This window comes from Lactuca saligna, chromosome 8 (genome assembly GCF_052625555.1).
Source record: "Lactuca saligna cultivar CGN05327 chromosome 8, ASM5262555v1, whole genome shotgun sequence".
NCBI lineage: Eukaryota > Viridiplantae > Streptophyta > Magnoliopsida > Asterales > Asteraceae > Lactuca > Lactuca saligna.
Window position 1 is genome coordinate 7,373,871 of NC_136424.1, and position 15,155 is coordinate 7,389,025.

Sequence of the window (15,155 nt, forward strand, 5' to 3'; positions counted from 1 at the left end):
ATGACTCGACGAGTCGTAGCAGGTTTGTCCTGATATCTTCAACCCAGTATGAACTCGTTGAGTTGAGGGGCAACTCAACGGACATAGTGGACTCTAGGGCGAAACTCGAAGAAATGTGACTAGACTCGGCGAGTCAGATCGGCCTAGACATATTGAATAAAGCAGACTTCGGTTAGTTTATGGGATGGGTCAATAAGGGGCATATGAGACCATGGAGGGGTAAAATGGTCTTTTACCCGATTCCGAGAGACATAAAGAGAACAAAATGGCTTTAGGAGTAAAAAGGATAAAAGGATGGATAATGATTAAGATGTTTGTCTATTATGATAGGTTGAGGCTAGTTCAGGATCCCAAGAGCTTGTCTGTTATCTTTTAGTTACGAGGTGAGTCTTCTCACTATACTTTACCTGGAATGGTAACTATGTATGACCGGAAGGTCTTATGTGCTTGTATCAGTTATATGATTGATATGATATGTATATGTTGTATGGGGTGGACCGGAAGGTCAAACAGGATTCGACCGGAAGGTCGATAGGGTTAGGACCAGAAGGTCAGCATGGTAGGACCGAAAGGTCGGATTATGGGTTTGGAAGATCCCACTGAGACACAGTGACCGGAAGGTCTTGTAGCCTAAGGTGGATAGTATGTGTATGTGGTATCTTGGGGAACTCAGTAAGCCTTTATGCTTACCGTGTTATGTGTTATGTGTTTTAGGTACTTCCATGGATCGCGGGAAGGCTCCGATATGATTTTACACCTGCATAAAGATAGAATGGTGGTCCTGGATTGATAAATTGTTTTGAAAAACTTATTGATTGATTTTGAGAATTAATGTTATGATATTGGGGAACTCAGTAAGCCTTTATGCTTACCGTGTTATGTGTATGTGTTTCAGGTACTTCCATGGATCGCGGGAAGGCTCCGGCATGATTTTACACCTGCATAAAGATAGAATGGTGGTCCTGGATTGATAAATTGTTTTGAAAAACTTATTGATTGATTTTGAGAATTAATGTTATGACATTTTTTTTTATGAAATTAAAAGTGAAAATTTAGTTAAAAATTTTTGCTTGTTACAACTTCATGCATGAACCATGTTAAAAGCTAGGTTTTTGATATACAAAAATGTTTTTTTTACAGCCAAACCAAAGGGGACACCAACATATAACCGCTACAAAACTACCAACCATCAACTAAGTATTTCGACCCATATACTACCCCTCACATCAGGTCTCATCACAAATTAAACTTAACCCATCCCAAAATTGAACATTTCAACCCTAACTAACTCCTCACATCCAAATATTCAACACAATGCAACATATATCATAGACAAGGATAAACATAATTGTTTGAGTCTATATTAGTTTAGCCTTAAATGTATTCACTTTTGATTTCGGCTTCAAAACCTCCTTCACATGATCCTCAATCCACGTTGTCCCAACCTCCTTTAGTTTCTTCTAAACCTTCCCATCATACCTGATGTGTTATTTTAATGCACTAGTTTTTTATTTATAATTCCTAGTCTATCGCATCTAAACCATATTTTATAGGTAGTGAACCCGATCGAGTATAGTATAGTTTTGATTAGTAGGATTGTCGAACTCAAGAGGAACGATAGTGAATTAATATTATAATATTTTACTATAAGTTACATTAAATAAATGAAAGCAATGAAAATGGGTTTTTATTATAAAAGTTCATTTAACTAACAACTAAATTAACTATCTAAACTGATTAGAAACTTGGGGAATCTAAGAAATTTAGGGGAAGGGATTCTTGAGTATGTTGTGGTTTTCTGCATGATTGTATTTCAGTTTGGTAAAGAGCTTCTAGGAAGGAGGCTTAGGTTTTGGTTTCAGCTCAAGTAAGGGTACTGAGTCGATTAGTGAGCAGATGCGAGAATTCATCTCGTCGGAGACTACACGTGGTATTTTGGTGAAGATTCTTGTGATCGTTGGCCCAGGAAAGGAAGGGTTTTTGGAGATCTTGGATGAGTATATGGGAGTGTTTTGTGATGAGGCTATGGTTATTGTTGGGGCTCGCACTCTTTCATCCCGTGAATTTCGTGCTTGTGGAGCTCCTGCATTCTATGGGGAAAGGGACCCCGTAGAAAGTGGTTAGCAGTTATGGCTAACACATTCAGGACAAGTGTTTTCCAGAGGAGGCGAAGGTCATATATGTTCCTGCCTATTAAAGGTCAGGGTGCAGGATTGATGAGAAGAGGTTGGTCGTAAGGTGGATGATGATGTTATTAGTGCTACGTCAGGAGATGATTTATCAATTAGATCAGGGCATATAGTGGAGATTCATGAAAAGAGATATTAGACTTCTGATCAGGGTTGGAAGGTCAGCACGACTAGGGTCAATGCGGGAAATTGCACGATGGAGTTTGTCGTTCCAGGGGACTGAGTTGCTTCGAGCGTATCAGGATTGATCATGTCAACGAGGATTGTCCTCAGGGGGCAAGCTGGTTATATTTTATCTGCAATCTAGTTGGCCATAAGAGGGTCGTCTGTTCGAGGAGGAAAGGAGGATCAGTGAGTGCACCTGCTCCTGTTATTTTGCATATCTCTAGTAGTTGTGAGAGTAGGGCAAGAGCCCAGTAGGGAGAAGCCGGTCATTGCAGTGTCTCGTATTCTAGTAGGTTGTTTTGCGAGTATGTTATATTTTGCATATTCTTCAGTTAATATCAATGCTTATGTGCCTAGAATTGCTTTGGGTAAGCGTTATCTTTCTTTTAGTCCTCTGTTATTTATAGGTTATTGAGGGGTTGTATCTCGTGTAGCGGATTCAAATATGTTCGGTTGTAATTTTGGTTTGGGCGAGATCAGTTCAGGGGTATTATGTAGAAGGTCTTTGGTCAGGATTTTGCAGGTTGGTTTTTCAGTAATCGGCAGGGTTCATTGGTTTTGTATTTTGTTCCAGTGAGAGCAGAAGTTGCGTATGGAAGAATTGTTAGGTTCATATGCTACTGTTGTTAAGAGATGAGTGGCAACATGAATATATGGTGTCAATTGCATGATTTGTTTGGTCATCGGAATGTCAGGGGAGTTTCATATTTTCTCAAGTTGTAGACGATTAGGATTCATAAATTCTTCGAGAATGGGAGCCGGGATGAAGGTTCGTCGGTTCAGGGCAAGGGTTACGGTTTTAGTCGCAAGCGTAAGAACTAAGGAATTGGTATCGTGGGAGGTGATTTGGAATATCAGTCTGGTTAAGGTTTCATGAGTATTCTTCAGGGTTTCAGGAATTAGGAGATCAATGATTTGGCTAGTAATGGAACGTTGGTTTGGTTCAGCTCAGGGAATGGGCAGTTCATGATGTTTGAGGGAGATGGATAGGAGTTCCATAAGGATTAAGATGTGAGAAAGCTTTATCGAGTCCAAGTGGGGGAGAAGTAAGTGATTGTTCAGATTGAGGTTTGTGTTGCTAGGAGTTCAGGAAACTCCCAACCGCGAGTCGTCATCTCCATTGTTATCATAGTAGGAGGTGGGATTTGAATATGTAACCGAACTTCTGGTTGGTTGGCAAGTTTGTAAGACTACGATGAGATCGGAGCATTCATTAGCTCGAGGTAAACTATTATTATGTTTGGTTACGAACATGGAAGGGGAATTAATTTGTGCCTTAGGCTTGCCGACCAGGGTTATCGAGGAATTATTCTTTGTTCTAGGTTGAGGATCATTGGAGTCCGACGTGGGGTCGGGTCAGAGTGGCATTGATGGTTGGGGCCCGTGGGTGGTGCCCACGAGCCAGAGTGGCCTTGATGGTTGTGCCTCGTGTGTTTATGGTAGATCAGGTGAGTCCTGGTAGAAACCGTTGATTCAAGGTATTGGATCTTGAGTTGCAGGATCATGTGAGGGATTGGTGTGCGACGCATAAGGGTTACGGGTACGAAGCCTTGTTATTTGGACTCTTAGGAACCTGGTGGTTAGGCCATGTGCAAGACTGGTAGTCTCAGTGTTGGTTTGGGAGTAATTATTTATCGGTCAGGTGAGGGATGTCGGGAATCGAAAGCTTATGGTGGGAAATGCAAGTGCAGGTTTGTGAATATCGGGTTGCGAGCGAAGTACTGAATTAATTTTGGGTAAGATATCGAGTTGTGTATCGCACGTATGCTGATCAAGATTTCTGTTCAATGAAATATAAATTGGGGTATCTTTATGCCAAGGGCATCAATCGTAGGGTTCGAGGGTAATGAATGGGTTTAGTTTTGATAGCATCTGTGTCATTATGTTGTTTTTTGGGTTGGTTATGCCTGTGAGAGGGCCTCGACGTGTTTGGAATCAGAATATGGTAGGATATGGGAGACCAAGTATGAGGTAAGACTACAGTTGGTATGTAGCATTCAACCTAGTGTCGGGTTGATGATGATATGGTTTGGGTAGTTATTGCTTGTGAGGCTTTCTTTCAGGAGCCGCGAGGGACGACTGTGTGGGAGCTTTTTTGGCTCAGCAACCGGGAAGGAACGTGGTATTTCAGATAATTGGCAGACAAGTTGGGACAAGGGAGGTCTCGGTGGATTATGGAAAGTAGTATCAGTGTTTCAGGCAATATTAGTGATTTGGGTTTTCGTTTGTGATGTATTTGGGCATTTGGGAAAAGTTAAGTCACTCACAGTTGGATTAAATAATCACAGAGTAATTGATTTGAACCTGTTGCTCAACTCTCATCTGATTCTAATTGTTGTAGGGATGAATCTTCTACTCGAAGGATTATTTGAGCCTTCTGCCGAGTATAAATGTTCTGTAGTTATATATGGTCTGTGACCTTATTCCCTTTGAAGTGTTGCTGGTTCGAATCTCTAAGAGATTGGCATGGTATCGGTTCGGTGTGAGAGATCTGACAAGGAGCCAGACCATTGAGACTGTAGATTTCAAAATTTTGGCGAGATAGGATTATGTTTTATTCAAAAGTTTGAGAAATCGTTCTTTTCCAGGCTTGAAGAACTATTTGTTAGGGTAGTTTCATTGAGCCTGTATTCATTAGACCTGGATAGGCCGTTGTATGATCAAAATTGGAAGGGTTAGGATTGGTTTGTTATTCGTTGAGAGTTAGCATGGTTTGTTTCAGCATGGGCAATCTGTCGGGTAGTCAGGTCATTGTAGATTGCGGGTCTCAGAAAGATAGAAGTGGTTTTCAAGGGCTAAAGGTTTTATTAGTGTCTTCAGAATGGAAGTTTTGTTTAGGTTTCAGATGTTTTGAGAAAGTTTTTCTTTGCGCAAAATTTTTGTTTGTGTTCCTCAAGATTGTTTGTTTTGAGATGAGTGTTTGTAAAGAGCGACTTTGAGGACGAAGTCTGATTCAAGTGGGGGAGATTTGTAATGCTTGGTCCAGGTATTATTCATTCCTCAAAATATTGGAGTTTTTGTGGGAACTCAACGAGTTAGGGAGCTCCAACTCGTCGTGTTGAGAATTTTGTGTCCGCGAGTTTTAATGTTTCAACTCGACGAGTCAGGGAGTCCCAACTCAACGAGTTGGCGGCTGTGAAGGAAACCCTAATTGTCGGGTTTGGTTCCCTATTTAAAGACATTAACTCTCTTGATTGGCCTCTTTACCAACCCCCTTGTCCAGAAAAACCCTAATTTCGTCTGTTATCCTTCAAGGTTGAGTGTGTGAGCTAGTAGTGAGCTTAAAGAGTGGGTTGGTGAGGTCCCTGTGCGCCCGACAGAGTTCTCCTACAAGGACTTCACCAGATGCCAGCCATTGTCCTTTAATGGGACTGAAGGAGTCATTTACCTCATGCAACGGTTCGAGAAAACAGAGTCGGTCTTCAAAATCTGTTTATGCCCAGAAGGAATCAAAGTGAAGTTTGTTGCATGCACCTTCTCTGGCAAGGCCCTAACATGGTGGAACAGCCATGTTAAGTCACTGACTCTATCAGTGGCAAACTCAATAGGTTGGGAAAACCTAAAAGAGTTAATGCGGGAGGAATACTGCCCGTTAGGCGAGATTCAAAAACTGGAACAAGAGCTGTGGGATCTTACTATGGTCGGCTCAGACATAGTGACCTACACTGACTGATTCAGCGAACTAGCAGCTTTATGCCACGAGATGATTACCTCGGAGAGAAAGAATATAGAAATATACATTTGGGGTCTGACTGCTCCGACCCAAGGAAATGTGTTGTCTTCTAACCCAGCCACGTTCGATAGTGCTAAATGCCTCGCTCAACGACTCATTGACCATGGAGTCCGCCATGGTGTAAAAGTCCCTATTCACGAGCCATCAAGGGAAGAGGACTATAATCATAAGTTGGAGAACAAGAGAAAGAAGAAGCGAACAACACAAAACACCTCGCAAGAGCAACGATCGAGTACTATGTACACCGCTACGATGCCTACTGATTCAGTACTTGCCAGTCGATATGCTGGAAACCTTCAGAAGTGTGGAAAGTGCAACTTTCACCACACTGGAGTATGCCGGGAAATGCAGTGTCTGTACTGCCACAGAAAGGGACACACCGTCCGTTACTGCAGGGCACCGGCTCAACCGATCTCCCAAGTACTCGGAGCTGAAGAAAACCAAGCCTACTATGTTGTGGTGAGACTGGACACCGTCAGAAGGACTGCCCAATAATAAGGAACTCAGGCGCGGATGGACGTATTCTGATGATCACCACAGGAGAATCTACCCCGGAGTTATCGACAAATAGTGGTACGTTTTCAAAATAGTAATTACTTTTAAAATTAATTTATATTCATATAAGATTAAAATTTGGGGACGACACTTAAAAGCAACTATAACAACTCACATGATTGAAATAGGTCACAATATTCAAGAGAACTAAAAGATCCCTTAGAGAAGCTATTATGGCTCACCATATACAATAGGGTTGTGCACAAATACGATGTTTCAGACTTAGAGTGAGTAACTCCGCTTAGGTCCCCTTTCCTTAATTGGTTGAGGATTTGAGGCAGAGATACTCAGTCGACTGCCTGGTTCATCCTAATTATTCATAACTTGTATATGACGGGCGATGGTAGTGGTACCACGGAGGATTATGGTATAAAAGTATCCTTACAGTTAATAGAGCACTTTTGTTCGTATGTATGCGCACATAGCGGTACGATACGTAGGAGTGTTAAACTCAAATAGAAAATAGGAAACGCGAGAACAATCACAAGGAGTGCATTGTCGAACATACTAGGAGTACAGAATTGAGCATACCAGGGATACATCGTCGTATATCAGACGTTTCTTTCATTTGGCCAAAACTTTGTTCAGTATAGAGTCCGTTGTTTTCTTCCGTCATGATTTGGCATGGTCCTCACCATACTAAGTTCATATGTTTCTATTGCCTCGATCAACAAGTTCTTGAAACTTTCGTCATTCGTATCGAAGGTCCGACCTAAACCTAAACTTTATCTTTCGTATTTTAAACCCCCTAAGTACTCGTGCGAAGAGTACATTGTTCTCCGAAGCCTTATCGTCAGATGCCCACAGACTATCACAGAATACCACTCTTCCAGCAGACCAAGTTCGAGCACAGAGACTATGGACGAATACAACCCACTTATTACTATTCAGTGTATATGCGAGGGTGGTATATGATTATGATTACGCAGATCTAGTATTTGTGTTTCCGCCCTTTCTCCTGTTCCTCGTTGGCTTGTGGACCTAGGTCAGAGTCGCACATCCGACCTTCTTACTAACCCCAATTATATACAACTTGTATACATGAGGTAATTATAGATAGACCAGGTATGAATCCTATTATGAACGGAAGGGCAAAGTTGCCAAGTCTATGAGTGAGTATTCTGCCAATAAGAAGAGAGCAACCCCAGTAGTAATGCTAAGAAAGCTAATTTCGGGACGAAATTCATTCTAACGGGGGGATGATGTGACAACCCAAAAATTTATATTATGTACAACCATCCGCTTCAATAGAAGTCAAAACTGTTTCTGCTAACTGTCAAGCTTTTTGAAATAAGTTTGAGTGGTTTAAAGTTAGTGCTTCAAGAGATAAGTGGAGAGAGGATGCCCTAGTGTTTATTGTACATCAATTAGGTTACAAAAAACCCAAGAGTTTGGAGTTTATGGCCCAAATGGTATTAGGGTCGTAAACCCTAATGACTATATAAGTAAGACTTAGTTATTTTTATCACTTTTTTACAATTCCAAGATCCAAACTCAAATCCTCTCAAGTAGCATCCGAATTTTCCTTCTTGATCTTCAAATTGTAAGTGTTTCAAGCCCTAATTAGTTGATATCTACCTTAATCTAGTGATCTAACACACTTTCATCCATGAAATCATTCCAAAAGTGTAGATCTTCAAGTTCACCAAGAACACACACTAGTGTTCTTGGACTTTTAGCTCCATTTCAAGCTTCTACCTAGTAAGTACTTCTATCCTAGAGTGTCATAAGCCTTGTTACACTTCTAATCATCAAGAAAACACCCAAGAAAGGCAAAATCAAGGGTGTTTACGGTCCAAGATGTTTGTAGCACCTGGTTTTCCGGTATGTGAATTTTATTTGAGTATTTCCCTATTTTAGCCTTGGACTCGGCGAGTCATAGGTCCGACTCGCCGAGTAGGGACGAGAATCAGGACACGTTTAAGTTGGCGACTCGGCGAGTCCATATCCCGGACTTGGCGAGTCACCGCTGCTGGATGAAACCCTAAATTTCAAGGGTTTGCACCCTATTTAAACCCTCATTCCGCCCCAAACTCGTCCCCATTCACCCCCATAACTCCCAACCTCGTTTATACCCTTATTTCCTTGAGAGATTGAAGTGTTTTGGAGTGTTCTTGAAGATTTTGAGGAGAAAGAAGAGTTGATCAAGAAGAGGAGAAGGAGACCAGGCATGTTTGTGCATCTCAACGTTTTCCTTGAGGTATAGCTCGTTTCCCCTCTGTTTTCAAGCTTGTAATCTCTTTTAGCTTCATGGGAGTCCTTCTTGGGCTCTTCCCCAAGCTTGTTTGTGCTTTGTGGGTTGTAATAAGTTGTTAGCCTTTAGATCTAGGCATGATTTAGTCCCTGGAGCTTGGATCTAATGCCTTTATGGGGTTATATTGCATGAAAAGCCTAGATCTACCTCTTTTGGTGCACTTTGAGCCTTAAAATCCATATTGGTGAATATCTACACGTAAAGTTGGAAACTTTACGTGTGATTTGTGTCCTAGAAGCCCAGATCTGTGAATGGCATGGACTGGAATCGAGCAAATCGGTGTATTTGATGGATGCATGGCTGCGACTCGGCGAGTCGTATATGTGACTCGACGAGTCTGGTCACGAGTCACTGAATTGGTCCCTTTATGATGTATCGAGTTGAGCCGTGAGTCACAGGGGGTGACTCGGTGAGTTGGAAGCTGAACTCACTCATGATAGGACTCGGCGAGTCAATGCCCTGACTCGGCGAGTCCAAGGCAATCTTCATAGATCAAGAACAGACTCGGCGAGTTGTTCATACAACTCGGCGAGTCTTAGCATATGTGTTCTTCGGATGAAGATGAACTCGACGAGTTGTTCATACAACTCGGCGAGTCGGGTCAACTAAAAGTTGACTTCGAATTGGCTTAGGGCTAGACCAGGGGTAAAATGGTTTTTTTACCCAAAGGACAGTTAGCAGTGTATGATTAAGTATATTGTGGGAATTACAGCCGGGGAGTTTCCGGAGCAGCAGCAGCAGTAGTAGGTGATCAATTCCCACACAAACCAACAGCTATTTCGAGGTGAGTTTCCTTCCAGTAGTAGCGGGTCTAAGGCACCAAGGCCGGCCCGTATAGACGAGACGTTAGTATTAGAGTGTGGGCCGAGCCCGTATCTCTTAGTTGAGTTGATTATGATATATGCCAGTATGATAGAATTGTTTACACTTGTTATCTGTGTGATACTTGTATGATATGATTTGGCGGTTGAGTGTGGGCGAGGCCCGTATCTCTCCGAGAATGGAGTGTGGGCTAGGCCCGTATCTCCCAGATAGCGAAGTGTGGGCGGGGGCCATATCTTCACGAGTGTGGGCGGGGCCCGTATCTCTCAGAAAGCGAAGTGTGGGCGGGGCCCGTATCTTCACGAGTGTGGGCGTGGCCCGTATCTCCTAATTGCATGTTGTTTGTTAAATGCTTGCATGGTATGGGGTATTACGGGGGAGCTCACTAAGCTTTGTGCTTACAGTTTCAGTTATGGTTTCAGGTACCTCCTCAGCTAGGGGAAAGGATTCGACGCGGTAGCAGCATGTCACACACACACACACACTCTTCGGTTTCCGCATTTACGAGCTTTTCTGGGATTGATACTCTGATATTCTGATTAGTTGTATGTTTTGGTTTTCAGACATGGTTCAGTTTATATTATGGATGATCGAATGATGTTTTAGTTATTAATATTTTCTAAAGTAACGTTTTTAAACAAAAAAAAAATTTGATGTGAAAATTGGGTCGTTACAATGTTCTTGGACCGTAAACCCTAAAAATGGTGCCAATATGTGCCTTAGTCCCTACCAAGCCTTGGAAAACTAGTTTAGATCTTAACCTTGATGTGTTTAGGACTCAAAACAATCAAAATACCATCATCCATATGGGTTTACAGCCGCAAGCACATGGAGAAGTGTTCTATGGTCCGAAAACTCCATTTAGGAGTGTATTGATGCCACAAACACTTCTTAAGGCTTAAACATGAAGTAGGAATGCTTGGAATGACTTGTAAGACTTCAAATCACAAAATGGTCAAAGTACCATGAGTTTATGGCCATAAACCCATGGGTTTACGACCGTAAACTCAAGTGGAGTTGGTTACAAAACCGTAAACACCCTTAGATGCCATTTCACTTCCATTTGATGAATCACTTGTGATTCCAACACTTAATCAAGGTGTTTCCTAGTCCCGAAAGGTGTTTCCTCTCATATAGTTGTTTATAAACACTATATTCATGTCAATATGTGTCCCTATATGTCATTTAGGACTTGTTGTGTCTCAGGACTTCATTCGTGGAACTTCTCATCCTTACACGCATACCCGATTGAATCACCCACATCAGGTGAGTTCATACCCCATGATGAATCTTTTAATTGTTTTAACTGCTTAAAGGGGGGAATACAAGTTGAACACAATGATAATTGTGTAAATGCTTGTTGTTAAACATCTTTCAAAATGTTACTTATGTTATTTATAAGTTGTCAAAACATTTCAAAGCTCTTTAAAGTTATGTTACTTTATAGTTACACAAAACTCCGTTTTTAAAGTACAAACATAACTTAGTAGATAAATGAGTCTTTTCAATAACAGTCCAAGTAGAACATTAGTAAACTATAATAGGTATAGTTTAGGAGAATGCTATTCGTTACTTTTAGTACAATGAAGCACACAAAGAGTCAGTTCATGCAAGAATCAAACAAACAGAAAAGAGATACATAACAATACCATACAGAACAAACAAGTTAGGTTGCTATAGCATGAGAACACACAAAAAATGATCTAATTATACCAATGAATCACTAACTCATTGTCTTAAACAAAAGGTGATAGTTATATTGGGTATACATGATCATATAACTTTAATGTGAATTACACGGCTTGCAAGAATTTGCAGGGGCCGCGTTTGGTTCCCTTAATCTCTTGACAGGGAGAGCGTTTAGTAGGGGTTCTAGCCTTCACATTATGACCGTAATAAAACAAATATGTTTTTAGGTTATTTAGTACATCCGTATGTCATTATAAACGACATCTGTGTACTTACTTTTCCCATTACTTTCATAAAGTGACAGTACCACTTGAAAGTTGAGCTATTTTCTAGTCAAGATAGTTATAAACTAGGGAAAATATACTTTTTACAAATCAACAAAGGAATAGTCGGGTATAGCAGATCAGAAGATTCCTTGGTAGAAGGCTACTATTAAAGGATAGGACCATAATGCTAGTCTTATGATTCCTTAATGTATACATCACAAGATACATATATACCAATAAGGTCTGACAGTTAATAGGATGTGTGCTCTCCGCTTCATTTCCTGTTCCTTGTTTGGTTTTGGGCTTGGAATGGATTCACCCAATCTATTATCTACCCGATCCTATACATATGTATGCTTAGTATACATTAAGTCATCATAAGAGTACCAGGTATGGGTCAGGTTATATGACACAGAGTCAGAGCACGGTTTTCTAGTACAAAACATACTTTCAAAAGTCAGTACTTTTGAGTATTTAAAACTAGAAACTTCCCAGTAAAGGGTTTAATCCATTTTATTAAACTGGTACAATTTTAAAGACTTTAGGTGAGTAACTCTATAATGCCTTAGTTTATACACCATGTTTATATATAAAACTAATATCCAATAGGTAGTTAAATGTGTATTTTTCCCTTAATTTCTGTTCCTCGTTGGGTTGTGGGCTTAGGGAAGATTCACCCAATTAACTTTCTAATCGATATTAGATTATATATAGTAGTATAAACTAAGCTATTATAAAAGTAGTCACTGTGGTCACTATTTTTACTATAAGAAATATAAGTTTTCTTAAAGAACTTTTCATTAGATATAAAGGAATCATTACAACTAACTCCATGAGTAACAAATGAATACACCAGGGTTATATTTGACAACGATTTAACAACCAATGGGATGTGTGCTATCTGCCTTACTTTCTGTTCCTCATTGGGTTGTGAACTTAGGGCAGATACACACAATCGATTGTTTGTTTACTCCGAGACTTATATAACTTGTACCCACTTAGTACCCATAGAAAGGCTTGTAGTGTCAATTTACTTAACTTTTATTTAAGTAGGAAATATAGGATTTTCTAAAGGAACAGGAGAACTTTTCAAAACAGAACTTACAGCTTACATCACCTTTACTTATACATTTTCAACAACACTTCACAGCTTACTCACATCACTAAAATCTTATGAACTCACCAGCTTAATTGCTGATCAAATCTTTCAAATAACTTGTATTCTCAGGAGACTATTAGACAAGTGCTCGTGCTGGGGATTTAGAAGATGAAGCATTATAGCTTCAAGTCTTGTTTTGTTATTTTTTTTACGAATTCTATGTTTTGTGAACACACACATTGTAAACACTTTCTTTCTAAATGAAATGGTTGTTCATTACTTGCTTACCATATACATATCTTGTGATACTAAACATGACGTCCTCCACCCCTAAACGTTTTTGTTGTTCCGATTTTGGGGTGTGACATCAACTCGGCGAGTTCATTGGTGAACTCGACGAGTTGATGGGAGTTTTCCCGATCTGCTCAATGGGAGGAGAAACTTGACGAGTTAGGTCAACTTGGACCGTAGAATTTGACTTTTGATTTATGACTTTAAGCAAGTTTGTCCTAAGGGGTAATTGTGGTAATCTGAATTGTAATCAAGTGAAGTATGGACATAGGGTAAGGACCATATGGAATTGGGCCTAATTTGGAAAATTGAACCATTAGTGGGCCTTTATGGACCCTTTGGTTTTGGGCCTAAAGAGAATAGGTGGGCCTTAAGGCAAGGCCATGTATGAGGTTTGGGCTCAATTTGGAAAATTGGGCTAATGGTTGATTTGTGGCCCTTTGGGCCTCTCGGATTGTAGTTGGGTCATAAATATGGACAAGGCTAGGTTAGGGCTAAAATGGTCCTTTTACCCAGTCATGGAGTTGTGGTTATGAGTTGGGACCCAATTGTTAATTGGGTGTTTTTTTTTTTGTTATTGATAGTTCAGGGATCTGCCGGACAACAGTCAATGGTGAAGCTGTATGATACAATAGTGCGAGGTGAGTCTTCTCACTATATCCATGGGTCGAAGCCACCAATGTCGGCCCATTACATGTTATGTGGTATGCTAGTTGTCTCTGTGATACTTGCATGGAAGACCCCGAGGGGAGCCCGTGGCATTTGTATATCAGACGATGGGGGGAGTTCATGGCATTGCAGGTATAGACCACGAGGGGAGCCCATGACATATCAGATAAAGACCATGGTGGGAGCCCATGGCAACTATATGTATGTCGCATGATAATTTGTGGTTGTATGTTGTATGGTATTTTGAGGAACTCGCTAAGCTTTGTGCTTATAGTTTTCAGTTTATCTTTTAGGTACTCCGATTTTCAAATTGAAGGGCTTGGGATGATTGCAGAGCACACACCACATGTTTCCGCATTTTGTGAATTACTCTGATTTGATGGGGTTTAGCTAAAACAGGTTTACCTTGGTTTTATGGGAAAAATATGTATTAACGATTTATTAACCTGAAAACAAAATTTTTATGTCTTGAATTTTTGGGACGTTACACATGAATTGATAAAAAAAAAATTAGGAGATCTAATCAAGACTGATAATAATATCTATTGTAGTAACATACTTTGTTAATCCATAAATAAGAAGTAACTATAGGAAAAAGGTGGATTCAAAACTAAACGGAAGTGATTTTAATACCTTGATAACAACCGTTCTTAGTTTAGTGATTTAAGTTAATCTGAACTTGCAAAATCATATAAAACCCCTTCTTTATATATTGTTTTCAAATTGATTTTTAGTAATTATTTTAGTATACTGAATTTGTTCCCTGTGTTCGATACTCAACTTACTTTACTATACTATAAATTGAATATGTACAATGCCTATAGGTGTATTAGTAGATAAGTAGTTAGGTTTATAAATTTGAAGCTAGATAAGTATAACCTATATTGCATCAATAATCTAATTAAGATTCAAGTTAATTTAATTAGATTGGTCGTCTTAAATACACATAACTCAGCTATAGACAATAAAAATCATAACTTTAACACGATAGGTGATGATCAATTAAACACAATTAATAATCTAACTAATAAAATCCAAAATCATTGAAATCAACACATAAATTCGAGTTTTATCTACTCCAAACAAAAGAAACAAGTTTTAACACCTAAATTCAGAAAGTAAAAACAGTAGGAATGCAATTGGAATACTAATCATGATCATAAAGCAAACTGAATGATTCTCGACATGAATCCGCTCTCGAATCCTTTAGATCTTCGCTCCATATCAGTTTAACGGCCCTCTGACCGCCTTCTAGACCCTCAAAACAGCTTCTATGAGGTTTATAATAATAGGGAACGAATTAGGGTTATGTCATTAAGGGTAATTTTAGGCTTAACGTCATCACGACATGGTTGATAGCCACCACGTTGTGATATTCGTGGATATCCCGTATTCTCCAAGTTAGCTCAACGATCGCGAAGTA